The following is an 18025-nucleotide window of genomic DNA, read 5'->3' on the forward strand; positions in this document are numbered from 1 at the left end:
CATGTCAAGGTATTATCTAAACACCCGAGTTCAAAAAGCCGTCTTCGGAATGTCATCATCCTTCACCCTCGATGGGTGATAACTCGATCGGAGATCAATCTTAGAGAAATAACTCACTCCTTAAAGTTGGTAAAGCAAGTCATCTATCCTTGGAAGAGGATACTTATTCTTAATAATCATCTTATTCAACTGACGATAGTCAATACACATTCGAAGAGACCCATCTTTCTTTCTAACAAACTAAACTAGAGCACCTCATAGAGAGATACTCGGTCGGATGAAATCCTTCTCCAATAAATCATTCAATTATTCTTTTAACTCCTTAAGTTCTGTTGGAGCCATACGGTAAGGAGGAATAGAAATAGGTTGCGTATCTGGGAGAAGATCCATACCAAAGTCTATTTCCTGATCTGGAGGAATATCAGATAGATCATCTGGAACAGTTTTGGAAACTCATTAACAATGAGGACCGACTCGAGAGTAGGGGTTTCAGAATCTACATCTCTCACCCTTACTAAATGGTAAATGCAACCCTTAGAAATCATTTTCCTAGGTTTAAGGCAAGAGACAAACAAACCCTTAAGCATATAATTTCCCCCATTTGACTGTAGGATAGGCTCATTCAGTAACTGAAACTTGACTACACGAGTTCTACAATCAATAGAAGCATAACAAGAGTGCAGCCAATCCATGCCTAATATAACATCAAAATCTAACATATCAAGCTCTACCAAGTCAACAAGAGTAACTCTATGGGACAAGGAAATGGGACACTTTCTATAGAACCTCTTAGCCACCACAGAATCACCAATAGGATTAGAGACAGAAAAAGATTCTAACAACACATTGGGGAGCACATCAAAGCTCATAGCCACATATGGTATCACAAAAGACAAAGTAGCACCGGGATCTAATTAAGCATATTCATCAAGTTGGAAAACTTTCAACATACCAATAACAACATCCAGAGATCCCTTGTTCATCTCTAGTCTAAAGAGTATAAATGTGGTCTATTTAGAAGCATTGGAACCCGAACCACTAGGAGTATGTTTATTGCCATCTCTTCCTTTAGTCGTAAACATTAGATAATTCCTTATTTTGTGACCACTCTTACCACAACCATAACAACCATTCGTGCCGACTAGACACTTACCATCGTGCTTTCTTCCATACTTAGCACAATTAGACATGGGCAATGATGATCCACTACCATTCCCTCCATGAGGCTTATGTATAGACACCCTATCTTTATTGAACTTAGGAGGAGCATTGGAGGAACCTTGACCGAAAAACCTTTGTTGAAATCTAGGATGACCTTGTCCATCGAACCTTGCATGTGAAAAGTTACCTTCTCTGGTCTTAGCCCTTTTTACCTCTCTAGACTTTTATTTGAGTTTCTCCTCCTCAATTTCTTGTGCATGCACCATGAGATGAGAGATATCCATATCATGAATGAGCATTGTAGTTCGTCACTCTTTAACCAGTATTTAAAACACACCTGAAACAAACTTACTCATCTTAGCCCTTGAATCGGAAACCATCATTTGAGAATACTTAGACATTGAGTAAACTTTAGAGCATATTCCCTCATACTCATACTCCCTTGCCGGAGGTTAATGAACTTAAGCACCTTGGCTCTCTCATCTCAAGGGGAAAGAACCTATCAAGAAAAGTAACTTTAAATTCTCTCAATAAAGAGGACCCGCATCTTCCGGTCTCCCTTCTTTCCATTGATTATAATAAATTTGAGCCACACCTATTAGTTGATAAGCGGCCAACTCCACCTTTTACACCGGCGTAAGTCCCATGATCATCAACACCTTATGAACTTTATCAATAAACTCTTGAGGATCTTCCTCAACGTTAGAACCAGAAACTCCAGAGGATTCATCCTTGTGAAGTCCCTTACTCTTGAATCCACCACATTCACATTTAAGCTTGCGGGAACCACAGCCTGTCTATTGGCTTGGGCCATCACGTCTTGAGCTAACACTTGAAAAGTATCCCTAAACTCTGCATTAGACACATGCTCAGCCAAAGGATCGACCGGAACTTGAGGAGCTTGGGGAAGAGCTTCTTGTTCCACATTCTCCCTCACATTCCTTCTAGTGTAAGCTCTTCGGGTAGCCATATCTTGAAGAACATAGGATAAGGATTATGAGAGAGACCTTATAGAGTTAAACTCTATCGCACGACTTAGAGTAATGAAAGAAGTAGAGTTTCCTAATCATCTTGTAGCCTCTCATTCATAAATGTGGCGCACTTCACACTCATGAACAAGACTCTACTAGATGTGGCTTATGAGACATCCTAGGACCATTCTAAACCTTGCGCTCTGATTACCAATTTTGTCACGAAAACATGGCGTATAGAACCCCGAAGGATTCCATACAAGCCACTTAGCTCTCACAACATAAGAAATAGAACAATAAGAGTAAAACAATAGTCCAAGTCCAAACAAATTTATAAAATGAAAAGTGAAAGTCTAAACTCTTATCTCATTGTAGCCATCTAATACAATAGAATGAAATTGGGCCTAGCCCATACATCATGTTACAAAGAGAAAAATCATTAAGAAACTAAACAAGGAAAGTCCATCCTCAAAGCATGAGGACTCACCAAAGCTCAGGAATCAATCAAATCACCCACTAGCCATGAAACTGAGCACCCTGAATATTGGACCTTACATTTGGGGAAAATGTAGGCAAGATTATGCGTTAGTACAAAAAAATGTACCAAGTATGATAGCCATGCATAAACATTTAAAACATACAAAAAGGGACATTTCATTTAATGACATGTTATTGACCAAGATAATGAAAGAGTTATAAAACATAAGTCATAAATCATGGTCAATGCAAGCTAACTTCTTCTTCAAAACCTTAGAGCTCATATGCGATACTCTTTGAGTAACCTTAGTTCATTATTACTTGTGGGTAATTAGCCTTAATCGACATTGATACCATGTGAGCTACAACATGATCCCTCAGTGTTTCCTACACCGAAAATGGTTGTTCTAATTGCTGAAGGTAGAACCTTGAACTTCTAGCTTAAGTGGATCCACTATCTAACCAACCTATGGGGGAACATAGTTAAGGGATACAAATATTTCTACTAGAAACCCGACCTCTACTATGGGAGTGCTTCCATCTCATGATATTGCTTCTTGAAATACAGCCTCTACTATAGGAGAGCTTCCATCTCACTATCAATATCCACTCGGTGCTAAGCATACATCCCACGAAATATTCATTTCTTACTTGAATTTATTACTCATGAAGAGGTGCCATTGGACAACCAATTCAAGTTAGTTTCATTAAGATAGCTCATTGTCTTTGATTCAATTAAGTGAGAAAGCCTTTCAACCTAAGAATCCTTTCTATATGAGAAAACCTTTCACATCATGCTAGTTATGTGTTTAGTGAGAATATCCTTTCACAACACAACATCGTCATTGGTACTTTACTCTCAAAGCACCCTTAAAACATTTGCATAGATTTCATAAAACAATGCATAAGACCATAATTAACCTCCTTGAGGTCAAAACCCACTTTCAATCATCAACTCTTAGAAAACATGGATTAGATACGGATTTCATCATAAATTCATGTAAATCTAGTAATACATGCTTAATTTCATAAAACTCTTCCTTGAAGATCAAAATCCCACATCATATAGTTCAAAACTTGAAAACATGGGGATTACATGGGTTCATAGGGGAAAACATCATAAAACCATAGTATTTCATCAATTCATGCATAGAAGATCATAATTCAGTCATTTAAATCAATAATGAAAGGAACCCATGTTGGTTGAAGAAAACCCTAACTCAATTGGGGAATTCTACATTTTGAAATAGAGGAATTTGCGAACTCCATGGATAAAAACTATCATACTTTGAATCCAAATGCTAGCCTTAAATGGAGGAATTGGAACCTTAGCTTGAAACCCTAGGTTGATTCTTCTTCTTCAAGTTTCTAGAGAGAGAATATTTGAGAGGAGATTTGGGATTCTTTTGTGCATTTGGAAGAATGAAATAAATGGGGTGATTTTGGGTGTTAAGACTTATATAGGAGTCCTAAACGTAGGAAAAATGACATAGTATAGGAACTTATTAATTACGAAAAGACCCAACTTCCCCTTGAAAAATAATTGTCAGCTACCATCGACGGACCGTGGTCTGACCCACGGCCCGTTCTGGTGGACTGTCGATTGGTGTCAAAAATTTGGTATTTGGGCCTCGATCCATGAACCCTGACCACGGACCGTAGTCTGACCTACGGTACGTAGGTCTGGCCGTCGTTCTTGGCCTCAATTAACTTTGCAGGGTAGCCAATCCACGGACCCACCTACCGTCAGTAGTTCAACCCACGGGTCGTGGTTGGCCTCGGTGTATGGCACTTGCAACTTCCCAAAATCTGGTTCATTTTCCCTTTTTTGGATACGGGGTGTTACACCCCTCTTATTGAACCTTCAGGAATAAGGATAATCTCCTCTTATTCTATTCTAAGGAATATGGTTAATCGCCTCATATCCTTGTCATTTAGAGGTCAAGGGTAATCGCCTTTAGCCTCATCAATTCATATTCTTTAGCTTAGATTTATTTTAAGTGAGCAATCCTTTCAACCTAGAATCATTCAATGTGCGAAAGCCTTTCACATTCATACATAAGCAATTCAAGTGGGAACTATCTCTTCCACAACAATCATATATATATATATATATATATATATAAATAGAACCCTAGGCCTGCCTACGTGGCGCCACCACAAACAATGATTCTATTTTACTTTATTTATTTCAAAAATTAGCCTTCCCCTTTCATGAAAAGTTGTGACTTTTGTTGAAAAGTTGTGACTTTTATTGAAAAGTTGTGACTTTTATTAAAAGTTGTTACTTTAATGAAAATTTATGACTTTTATGAATAGTTGACTTTTAGGAAAGGTTGTGACCTTTCCGGTAAGGCACAATAAGCATTTGTTCACACTACCATTTGTTGTCTATAAATAGAGGGTTTCCTCTCATTTTAAAACAACGAAAATTCTGAACTTCTTCTTCTTCTTCTTCTTCTTCTTATGCACAATTAAATATTTGATTATGAACTTCTTCTTCTTCTTATGCACAATTAAATATTTGTGCACTTTGATCTTGTTTAGTGACTCACTGACTCCATTGTTTTTGTATCATTACACTGGTGAATAAAATTGTTTCATCCTGAGAGGATCTATTTCTTTAAACCTCGGGTACTAGAGGGGAATGATTTTCTTAAGGAGACACTATACATTCAGTGAGCTCGATTTTTCCTTTCTGTTTCATTCTATTGTTACAAATCTTGGTATGTTATTTTACGGTCATTAATTTATGCTTATGATATTAATTGTTGTTTTTGAGTACATGTTTTAACTTTGTTGTTTATGTTTCTATAAAGTTATTGTTATAAGTATTTGTTAGTAGAGACTCTATGTAAATCCAACTACTGCAGTTTCACAAATAACTTTTTACTGAATACATTTATTTACAACATTCTCAAAAGAAATCTTTTCTTCTCCAAGAGATCAATTCTACAAATTTATATGTTTTTTGTTGTTGTCATAATAATGTTAATATTAACAGGAGTAAAAAAAATAGAAAGTCAAATGATAGAAATAAAACTAGCAATTAATTACATTATATGATACACAATGATGACTATTCTCTCACACCAAAGTATTTTTTTGAACTTTTTTTCCCATTTTCCCTTACTTCTCTTTCAACCTTTTCAAGGATCCTTAATGTTTTGTTTGTGCACAACTTCAATTCCAAAACAATATCATAACTATATTACATATGAAATTTGGAATTTGGAAGATCGCATTTTAATTTTAAAACACACAATGACTACAGATTACTTATTGGTATATCATATGATTATGGAACCTTTGCTCTTGCTACACACATTAGTTAATATACCAAAGTATTTTTTTGAACTTTTTTCCAGTATCCCTTACTTCTCTTTCATCCTTTTCAAGGATCATTAATGTTTTGATTGTGCACAACATCAATTCCAAAAAACTATCATAACTATATTACTTATGAAATCTGGATTTATTTAATATTTTGAAAGTAATTGATAGTGTTATACTAAAGAAATTTGAAAGAAGAAAATTGAGAAAAATATTTATTTGACTCTCTAATTAAAGGCACTATTGACCATGCATATTGATGATAAAAATAAACTAACCATTGTAAAATTTCAAAACCAAATTAATGAATCTGTAAAATGAAATTATGTAAACTAGTAGAAAATAGTGTTATAATTTGTAATTTTGCCTTTTCTTTTAATAAAACAAATGGTAAACTACAATTGAATAACCTCTATACTCTTAAAAACATATTTATATAAAAATACTATAACATCAAAATACAAGAAAAAATTTATTCTCATAAATTTTAAAGAAGAATGTTCTAACTGTGCGAAGCGCGGGCCCATTTACAGTTACATCAATAATCAATAATCAACAATTCATAACATATGCTTCACTCTCAAATCAATACCTATCATAATCATCATATATGCTTCACTCTCAAAGCAATTCATAATGTACCTTATTTATCTTATAAGAATACATCTAAATCCATAAATTCTCCTTTCATGGAGTAAAACTCATTTACATCAATTTCATCTTAGAAACATGGGCTAAGCATGGGTGCATGTAAATTCATCCTAAAAACACATAATCCTCCTAATTCATATATAAACAATCATAACCCAATCAATTGGATCAATATATACAAAGACCCACAACTTAGAAGAAAACCCTAACTCAAATTGGGGAATTTCTACTTTTCAATTGGGAATCTTAGGGCCTCCATGGATGCAAGGATTCCATGGATGAATAAAGCTATCATACCTTGATATCAAAGCCCACAACAATGGAGAATGGAGACTTGACCTTGAGCCATAGCTTCAACCCTTCTTCTTCTTCACATTCTAGAGAGAGAAATATTTATGAGAGGAGACTTGTTCTTCTTTTACAAAATTGAGAGAATGATTTCTATTGAGGGAAATTTGGGGTTGACATTTATATAGGAGTCTTAGACATAGGCAAAACGATGTCATATAGTAATTAGGAAAAGACCCAACTACCCCTAAAATAATTATTGACCCATGACCTACGGACCTTGATCGACGGATCGTGATCTGACAGACAGTCCATCCTACTGGTCCATCGATCATGGTCACAAACTGTAATTTGGGGACTTGGACCACGAACCATGGTCTGACCAACAATTTGCTGGTCAAGCTGTGGTTCTTGGACCTCTAGACAACGTCTGGGTGCCTAGTCCATGGACCACACCGATGGTATGTGGTCCTACCCACGGGCCGTGGTTGGCCTCCATGGCTAGCACCTAGAACTTCTGAAATTTGCTCTGTTGCCCTCTTTCGAATTTAGGGTACTACACCTAGTTGTATTATACCTTTGAGTGATTCTATTCATGTAGGAGAGGAGACTCTTGAATTTATCTTTGTATGTTGCCCCTTTTATGATCAATTTTGCATCTTGATTAGAGTTGTTTCTCCTTTTGTTATCACTGTTGAGTTGGTTTTAGTATTTGGGCCCATAGCCTTGGTTGAGGACACACTGGATTCTAGGTTAGTTCCAATGCTCTAGGAATGTAATGTTTGCTACTTTTTGTGATTGCGAAGGTGCTAAGTCTTAATTTTGTATTGTTGGTCAAGTTAAATATTTAGTGTGGAAATTAATTAAGGTAATAATAGTCCTCTAACACAAAGTTGAGTTGAATGTTTTCTTATCAGTAGAGTTTCCATATAAAAATTTTCTTAGGTCAACCTGAAACGATCATATCTCTTAAAATATGAAGACTTTTGTGGCCCATAGTCAATTAAATTAAAGGTCTATCAGTCTTCTTTCCAACGCCAACACGTTTATGTCATTCCAATATTGGTGTAGAGAGTTATAATATTTTACTAAATAATGTAGTGAAGTTGCAGTTTAGCTGTAGGAAATTCTAAAAAGTAATGTTCTTGTCTATATACCACTTGGAAAACCTTAAAACGGTATTCTAAACTACTATAAAGCCCTAAACAATTATATTTCAATATTTTAACTTCTTATTCTCCTCTCTCAAACCCTAAGATGAAATTCTTAAGAAAATCAAAGCTTAAGACTTTCAAGCAAGATTCTTTCAAATATTTTTCAAGATTTTTCTTCACGCAATGGTCATTCAATTTTTTTTCCAGATTCTTCTTCAAGGTAAATCCTTCTCCAAAGATTTTAATCTTTACAATTCTAATTCCTTCTTATAATCATGAATCATTAATAGAAATGTTAACACCTGACTATAGGATTTTCAAGAAACTAATACAAAGTCTCAAGAAAGGATTTATGGATTGTTCTTCTTCAAGTTAGGGTTCTTTTTTCAAGATTAATGGAGCTTGTAAGGTATGTATGATTATCAAAGTGAGGAACTTTGTTCTTCCTTGGACCCTAATTCTACGATATATGTTTTTTAAGATCAAAGGGTAGGGTTTAAGTACCCATATTTTAAATGTGTAATATGAGTGGACTCATATTTCACTAATTTTAAATGCATTGGGTACCCAACCCATTTTAAAATTCTAAAAATGAATGGATACCCAAATTTATGATTCAATTTTCAAGACTTATTTATGACAGAAGGATGCTTTTACGATAAAGTGTTAGTGATTTCTGAAATGTTTTCTCACATTTGAAAGAAATCAAGATTTAGATGCTTAGATAGGTGAGTTTCGCATTGAATGAAGTTATGAAATTATGGTTTTTAAAGGAGCTATTCTAAAATGAAGTTATGATTGGATTTGTAGTCATAATTGTCGCCTTTCCAAGTATATTTACTATGATATGATTATGACTTTGTCTATTCGCTGGGATTTAACTTAGCATCGAGAGGACTTGGGAATTGAAGCCCTACTGTAGGTAGAGATTTGGTCTTTAGAAGTAGTTCCTTTGTCCCTAACTACGTGTCTTCGTAGGATTTTATAACACCCCAATTTTTGAAAGAAATAGAATTAGAAAGAAACTATTTTTGGAAATAATCAAATTTGGAAAGTTTGACAAAGTTAAGCTAGGTATGAGTTTTGGGTCAACATTAAACGACCATAAATCCTAGCTCAGGATGAGTAAGGTGTGCTACAAGATACTGTAGAAAATATCTTTGAATTACCTTTCCAACGCCACTGAGTTTTCTCAATTTCGAGTTTGTATGAGGGAGATATGCTCATTTGAAGTTGGGTTGTCTAGATAAAGAAAGTCAAAACCGGATTTTAGAAGGGTATTATGGTCTTTTCACTACCCAACTATTTAATTTTATTTTTGGTAATTAAGTTGGGGTCTAAACTGATTTGGTTCAATTTACGCTTCATCAAAATAAGTTAGGGTTTTGAGAGAAGAGAAAAGAAGAGTAGAAAAGAGGAGAAAAAGAAAGGAATCGTCAAGTTGTTGAAGTTAGGCTTGTGGATTTCGTCTGTTGTTCATTTTGTATTCCTAAGATATTTAGAACAAAACTTTAAAGAACTTGGTAAGAAACAACAAAGTTTAAAGAGTATTTTCAAACTAGAAAATTAAAACTAGTAGAGAAAATAGAATCAGAAACAGACTAGAAACAATATAAAAATATTTTTCTCAAAGAAAGAAAATTGAGCCCAATGAATGCACAATGTCCCCTTAAGAAAATTATTCCCTCAAGTACCCGAGGTTAATGAATATATCCTCCCAGGTTAGAACGATCTTACTCACCGGTGTATTGGTACCTAAAATCACGGTGTTAGCGAACAACTCAACGGTAGTAAAGTACACTTAGAATACTAGATTTAGTAGTAGTAGAAGAAATCCAGAAAAATTAGTTCAACTAAAATGAGAGGAAATCCCTCAATTTATAGAAAACAAAGGGTAGTGTGAAAAGGTTCTTATTGTGCCTTAACGGAGAGGTCACAAATCTTTGGAAAAGTCACAATCTTTCGAAAAGGTCACAACCTTTCATAAAAGTCACAACTTTTCATAAAAGTCGCAATTTTTCATAAAAGTCACAACTCTTCATAAAAGTCGCAACTTTTCATAAAAGTCACAACTCTTCATAAAAGTCGCAACTCTTCATTTTCCATTCACACCTTTTAAAACCCAACATCGTCAAGGTTTGATCCCTACGAGGTATGTGAGATCACATAGCATTGGGTTCATTCATCCACGCACCAATCATGATTTATTTCAGTGAGATTATGTTCTTGAAAGTAAAGAAATTGAGTTTTTGATGGATTTTATTGAAGTTTCTATTGGGTTCTTGATTGTTGAAGTTGTTGAGAAGTCCTTGAGTTAAATTCATGAAAATTTATGTGTTTTTAGTATATTCATGCATATTTTGGTTGTGTAGTTGAATCTAAGTGTTTGGGGAAAGAACCAATCAAATCTAAAGGGTTTAGAGTTGAAAAACGACCAAGGAAATTCGTCAAAAATCTGGGAAAGGGGGTGGGGTGCCGCACCACTCAGAGCGCCCCAACCCAACTTCTAAAGTTTGTGCTCTGGTACCCCGCGCCACTCAGAGCGCCAGGGACGCCATGTCTTCTACTCTTTCCCACTTCTTTTTGTACGAGTTCCCTTGAAACGTACCTATGTTTTCTAGTTGATTTCTACACTCTAAGGTACGTCTAAACAACATGAAATCATCCATAACATGAGATCCTGAGCCTTGAATCCATAATTCAATTCAAGGAAAGTTAAGAGTCAAGTCAAGAGAACTTCATTGAGTGTTCCAAAAGTCTTTTACAAATGTTTTAACTTTGTTTTAAGGCTTTAGTTTTGAATTGAGTAAAGAGTAAAGATAGAAGTTCATTTCATCAAAAGAGTATATCGGTACTATGTATTCCCAAAAAGTAAATGTATTCACGTTTACACAAAAAAGGAAACTTTGATTTCCAAAAGAGCCTTTGAGCTAGTTTTCAGTAAAGAGTAAAGCTTTCACAAATAAGCAACAGAGGAAACTTTGATTTTCAAGAGAGCCTTTGAGCTAAGTTTTGAGCAGTTATCTCAAACCACAGAAAAAAGTTATGTATTTTTAAACATATGAGCTAGTAATATTTTGGGAGTAGTATTGAGCACCGATATGGGGGAGAGTTCAGACAACTCCCAGCCCCCATAAATTACGTAGCCATCATGGGCTGAAAACTTTAGATGATTCCTTAGTGCTTTTAGCATAGACTAGTGGATCCACTTAGTAGTTATGTTCTATACCCTCACCAAGGTAGTGGAAGGCCCTGGCAATGTGAGGCAAAACGTTGTATCATCACAATAGTTCTTAAGTGGTGGTTGTCGGTTAGAGAAACTCCCACAACAATATTTTGTATTCTTATATACACAGAGTTCATTGTTTTTTTTATATACATTCAGAGTTCATATTATATCTTTGCATACATTCAGAGTTGTTATCCATGTTTTAAAAGCTTTTCTTTATATTTCATTATATTTAAATGAGTTAAGTTGAGTTGAGCCCAGGTATGTTCTTTCAGTTCCTTTCAAACTTATGTCTTATTTAGAATTCCCTTCGCATGCTCGTACATTCAATGTATTGACGCCATTTCACATGCATCGTTGTTATGATGCAGACACATGTAACCAGGATCAGCATCCAACACTTTGTTGATTCTAGTTGAGCTCCAAAGTTGTTGGTGAGCCTCCTTGCTTCCGAATGATCCCTTTTTATTGCTTTATTAGTTAGTTCATTAGGATGTCATGGGTCTTGTCCCGACGTCCATCTCAGTTATTAGAGCCTTCATAGACAGTTAGTTAGTTCATTTATCATTATCTTGTTATTGCCTTATGTTGAACTTTGAGTTGCCATTTTGGCTAGATGAATGTTCTTTCAAGACATTCTAAGTTATTTCTTGAGTTTATCTTTTAGAAATATTATCTTGTTATTTAAGTCTTCCGCTATGAGTTAAGCCAGACCAAGGGTTCGCTTGGGACCAACAATGGTTCTCGAGAGTGAGTCCCTCCCAGGGTTTAGGCTCGGGTCGTGACAGATTTATCTTAGGAACACATGGCTAGTGGATCAACCTAACGTAATATTTATGGTCCTTACCTTGGCAAGTAGGAAAATCTCTTTTCGGTGTGGGAAAGACACCAGATTTCATCTTATAGAATACATGGTCTATGTCGCTTAATGGTAAATTTCTCATAAAAGAACTATGTTTTCTTCAATGGTTTTTATGACTTCGTTAAAGCCTATTATATAATCTTATGTTATGATATTCAGATTATTGCTTTGACCTTACATTTAGTTATTTAAATTTCAGTATATATTAGTTGCATGTTTTACTACTTGGTCATTACATAAGTTAATGTATTTCAGTTTAATATTCATTTTGTGTCTTAGATTCATCATGTCTAGCTTTACAAATTATCATGCATATATTTTATACTCAGTACATTCAAAGTATTGAATCACATACCTCTTGTGCGTATATTTTTCATGTGATGTTGATCCAGGTTCTTACTATCGGGATCCTAGTGTGTTGAATCACAGCTTTAAGCCAACATGTGATGAGTTCTTTTATTTCGAGCAATCGAATCAGTTTTTAGTTATAGTACATTATTTATAATCACATGTATTTATTAAAAGGAGAAAGGGTCGTGTCCTTGCTCATTATAATAAGTACAAGTAAAATTATTAGCGCTTCGCGCGGGAATTTAATACCACAGAATTTATAAAATAATACTTAAAACCTATCAGTGAGCAACTCAACAAGAGCAAAGTACATGAATATTAATTGTGTAGAAGAAGAAGAAAAAGAAGAAGAATAAGAAGTTCAGAATTTTCGTTGTTTTAAAATGAGAGAAATCTCTCTATTTATAGACAACAAAGAGTAGTGTGAACAAATATTTTTTGTGTCTTATCGGAAAGGTCACAACTATTTGGAAAAGTTGCAACCCTTCGGAAAAGTCACAACCTTTCATAAAAGTCACAACTTTTCATAAAAGTCATCACTCTTCATTGAATTCACAACTTTTCATAAAAGTCACAACTTTCATAAAACTTACAACTTTTAATAAAAGTCACAAGTTTTCATAAAATGGAAGGCTAGTTTTGGAAATAAATAAATTAAAAGGGAATCCTGTTTTGTGGTGGCACCACGTAGGCGGGTCTATTGTTCTCTCTCCCTCTCTCTCTCTATATAGGCTTAGTTAGAGTTGATGTATTCACTCTACTCTATTCCATATTCTTGTAAGATTACAATTGTTATATACAAAATCTTTGTTACAAAATATATTGAACTACTATTACACAATTATGCTTCCGACGAGCCATTTTAATTCTTTTACATGCTCATATTTAGTTGCTCATAACTATGCCAGTAACAAGGGTTAGCTTGGAGTCACTTTTGATTCTAAGCACTGTGTTATGACTAAGGAGTAGTTTCGGGTCGTGATGGTTTGGATGCTTAAGAACAAGTAGTCTACAATCTACTTTTTCTTTAACATCCAAAAAAATGTTCATGATCAAAAACAATATAAATTGCAAACATAACACTCGTAGTGAAGAGAAGCTGACTTGAAATCCAATTTGTCCTCGACCAAGGCCTCGGGCTGAAATACTCTATTTAGTTCAACAAATATAACAAATGGATTCAAAAAGCTAATCAAGCATCAAAAGGGATCATAAATAATAAACATGTGAAGGACTAACTCAAGAGTCTTCTCTCCAACAAGAATAAAATATCGCAAAAGTACTGAAGAACTAGCTCTATCCTATGGGGATAATATTCATCCAAGGATTCAAGTATAACCAAAGGATAGGGGATTCATTAAAATTACAAGTATAACAATATCAAACCTCACAAATCAAGAAAAACCACCTGGTCCTCACACCAAGGAAGGGAACCTAACTAAAGAAAAACTCCCAAGAAGAAGCTATAAAAGCTAAGCGTCAATCTAGACACTTTCAAGGACTTAATTGCAATGACAACCCAAAAAGCAAGGGGAAACAACCCCTAAGAGATAAACAACACTAAACAAATGACTAAAAGAGGAAACTCAAACCTAAACTAAGGATTCCACAAATATAAACTAGCGTAAGGCGTGAACGAGAATAAAAAAATAAGGATAAGGAAGATAATCCTAACCCTTAACACACAATCCCAAATCACATCCAACAAAGTGGAAAACATTATCTAAGAAATCTCAATGTAAGAACAAGTAGATCCTAAGCTACCTCAAAGTAAAACACATGCGCTCCAAAACTACTAAACTTGAGCTCTCCTCTCCAAAAATCATTTGAGCACTACCATGCTAGCAAATTTTTCATCATAACGTCAATATGGACATTTAGACATAAAATTTGCAATAATTAGAGAAAGACCTAAAAATTGAGTCAAAATAAGAAAGTGGTACCCACACTAGGAATCCAAGAAATGACTCGGCCAAAAGGTCCTGAATAGCTAAAGGAATTTGTACCCCACAATCTAAGCTCGAAAAAGGGATACAATAGTCTATGCAATAAAACAAAAGAAAAGTCACCAAAAAATACTTGGGCAGCCCCTTTCGGGCAGAAATTACCTCTTCTTAAAGCTCATCACACTTCCCCGATTTCTCCAACACGTCACCACCCTAAAACCCAAATCATTGCAACTAAAATCTCCCAATTTGGAGCTCCCTAGCACTCAAAATTATCTTTCAAAAAAGAGGAATAAAGCAATAAAATGGGCTATTGGTCTTAATTGAAAGTCTAGTCAACTGACCCTCACAAACACAACTGGCAATTCAGTAGGGAATCGCAAATGCAGCTGCTTCACGTGAATGCAAAAGGTTGCTATCATCCGTGAATATGGCCCCTTGAAGTGCGAGTACGCTAGCTTGGGTTCCTAGACTCCGCAAAGCCAAGGCAAACCTTGAGCTACAACAATTGTTAGCACATAAGTTGTGCTTAAACTCTGAATTCCTGATGGGGTGTTGGGCATTCATTTGAAAACCCATATGCACAAACAACAAATGGTACATCATTGAATTCTACATTCAAAACTTAAAGGAACCATCGAAACTTGTATTCTAGATCATTTTGACAAAAAGTGAGTCTCACTCCCAAGGTTCTTTTTTAAACAACTTCCACAGTAGACCTCAAAATCAGACTGGAAGTCTCAGGAACAACATAAAAGACATTCTGTATCAAACTCGACATTTCAAATCTACCAAGCTGATGAAACTTTAAGCCGAGTTTGTTTACCAAGAATGTTGACAAAAATCACACCTTGCATTAAGCTTTAATGTTAAATGCCTAATGGCACAAACTAAGACAGGGAGCCTTGTGGCCTAAACCAATCATGCCTCAAGCTTAAAATGGTCTTCAAGAGTTGATGAAATTGTCAGAATCACATTACCGATGAGTGGGAATTTTCACTTATTTAAGGCTCTTTTCTTATGATTTTGTGGTACTCAAGTAGAGAAAGAGTCTTATTATTCAATGAATTTTGTTGATTCCAAGTATTTGTTGCTTGAAAGGAACATGATGGAAAGGAGTTGAAAAAGGAGCTACACTTGCAGAAAAATTATCTCTAAGGTTGCTCTTGCGAATAGAAGTTCCCTTGTCTAAGATGGTCAACTAAAGTCAACTGGTCTTCTAAGAGATCAGGCAAGGTTCATTTTTTCGAAGGCGCCAAGAAAGGCATGGTTTGCTATAGCGATAGCTTTTTCACTTTTGCAAACGTCCAGCCGATTTCGCAATGCCTGGATATCTAGACAAGGGTAGAATTGGAATTTTACATATTTTGAACCTAAATTCTCACAAACAATTGAGGAGAAACATTCTTGCACTATTCAATTATTTATCATTATTAAATTTTATCTTTTAGTTTTGCTTAGAATATTGTTGTAGAACTCATAGTATTGAAATTAAATAGTATTGGGTTGAGACTTTGAAGCTAATTAGCCTCATTATTCATCTTTTGGATTGAAGATTCTGTTCTTCACAGTAATATTTCATATCATTTCTTATTTCCCTTGCTTTATATTGCATGAATTATGGGTGTAATTCCTTATTGAGATTGGGGTTTGTTGCTAGAAATAGACAATTCCTTTGGATCTTTGAGTTCTCATTCTATTGCTTTTGTTTTTGATTCCATGCTTTTATTCATGAAATTGGTTTTGTCTAATTTTCATGTTTTCATTTATGATTTGAGAGTGCACACTCAGATCTAGCTTAGATCTTAGTGGGTTGCTCGAAAGAGAATTCGTGAAGTGGAGAATTAGATTGATAATTACATTTTAGCATTGAATCTTGAGGGTGCTTGAATGAGAGATTTAAGTTTTCATTGTTTAATGCAAACCTTGCTTGAAAGAGAGGTCTAAATTATGGTATTAGGTTTTATGTTGTAATACATGATTGAGGTAGAAAATAGATTACATGATATAGCATAATGAGATAAAAATAAGATTTGTGTTGTTGAAGATGACCTAGCCTACCTATTATTGAATTAGCAGGTCTTGATTTTGCAATGGATCATTTAATGAGGGTTGAATTCCAAATTTCCCAATTCCCAGTTTCCCTTGCTTGATTTTTTCTTTTCCCATTCTTAATTTGATTACCTTCACCAACTACATTTTGATAATTGTGTATTATGAAGTTTAGATTCAAACTAGTAGCTTGTATTTCTTTGTCTTTACAACTGCCAACAAATTATTCCTTTTGGGATTTGACCACGACTTTATTGTTTGGTATTTTTATTGCTAACAACCTCTTACTCTTTAACTTATTTTGAGGACAATTTGAGTGCTATCAAAATTGGTGCCATTGATGGGGAACCATTAGATGTATTGAATTGATTAAGGATTTATAGTTTACTTGTTTCCATCTACATATTGAATAGTTATCTTTACTTTCTTTTTGATTTGCTTCTATGGCTTCATGTGATAACAATAAAATTTTTGGGCTCGTAAGCCCTATGATAGACCATTGCATTGTCTTGAAGAAAAATGGGTTGAGACGATCATTTATGAGCAATTGGACATATGCAACCATTTCAATCCAATAACATTCCAAGATGCCGGAATCACTCACTTGGAGGCCATTGATTATGAAACTCAATGCTCAAATGGCCTACTGAGCTTCTTACTCTTGCCTAATGCTCCAAAGAGAAGAATAATAATTTGAAGTTGGGTAAGAAATTCAAGTCATCAAAGTGGAGAGATCGAGAAAAACTATTGATGCTCTCATGTACTATGCATGACCTTTGGAAAGAAAATGATCTATAGTTGGGGAGAAGGTTCATTGCCTCGAATTGGAAATACAAAGGGTGATGTAACACGTGTCGTGCCTCGATGATAACAAAAATTCTTGATGGGAGGCAACCCATCAGTATGTAAATAAATTTAATTCATAGTTTAATTTTGACTTTTTGAATTTATGTTAGATTAGACTTTTATTTTGACAAATCCTCATGATTTTAAAGTGTTTAGAGTTGATTTGATTAGGTTTGGATACAGGGAAGTTTAAGAAAATGATATTCTGGGCTGAAACCCCTCTAAAATATGACTTGGAGAACTTTTTAGAGCCTAGGCTAACCCAATAAGACTGAGCGGATCACATAATGGGCATTGAGCTCGTCGATATGGATAGAAAGTGACCTACGAAAATTGGTCTATAACGTTGCAAAAGCGAGAAGTGGTTCTCTTAAGTGAAGATTGCAAAGCGACAACCTTGCGCTAAAGCAAACATCACTAAAGCAGAGGGGCACTCAATAAAGAGAACCCCACCATTTAATGAAAAGTCTCAAAAGTGACCAAAACGCCGCTTAAGCAAGACTAAGGCTATCAAAAGTCAAAATGCAGAAAACAAACGGTCAGAAAATAAAAATAAAAGGTCCAACTTCTTGCTTTCTTCCCCTTCTCTCTCGAATCTACTTCAAAACTCTTTTTCTTGATTTTGAAAGCACAATCTAGTATGTCTTTCTCACTTTTACTGTCTTACGAAGGTATTTTTTTCTCGGATTCCTTTTTCTTTGTAG

The sequence above is a fragment of the Solanum stenotomum genome, chromosome 1 (assembly GCF_019186545.1).
Source record: "Solanum stenotomum isolate F172 chromosome 1, ASM1918654v1, whole genome shotgun sequence".
Classification (NCBI taxonomy): Eukaryota; Viridiplantae; Streptophyta; class Magnoliopsida; order Solanales; family Solanaceae; genus Solanum; species Solanum stenotomum.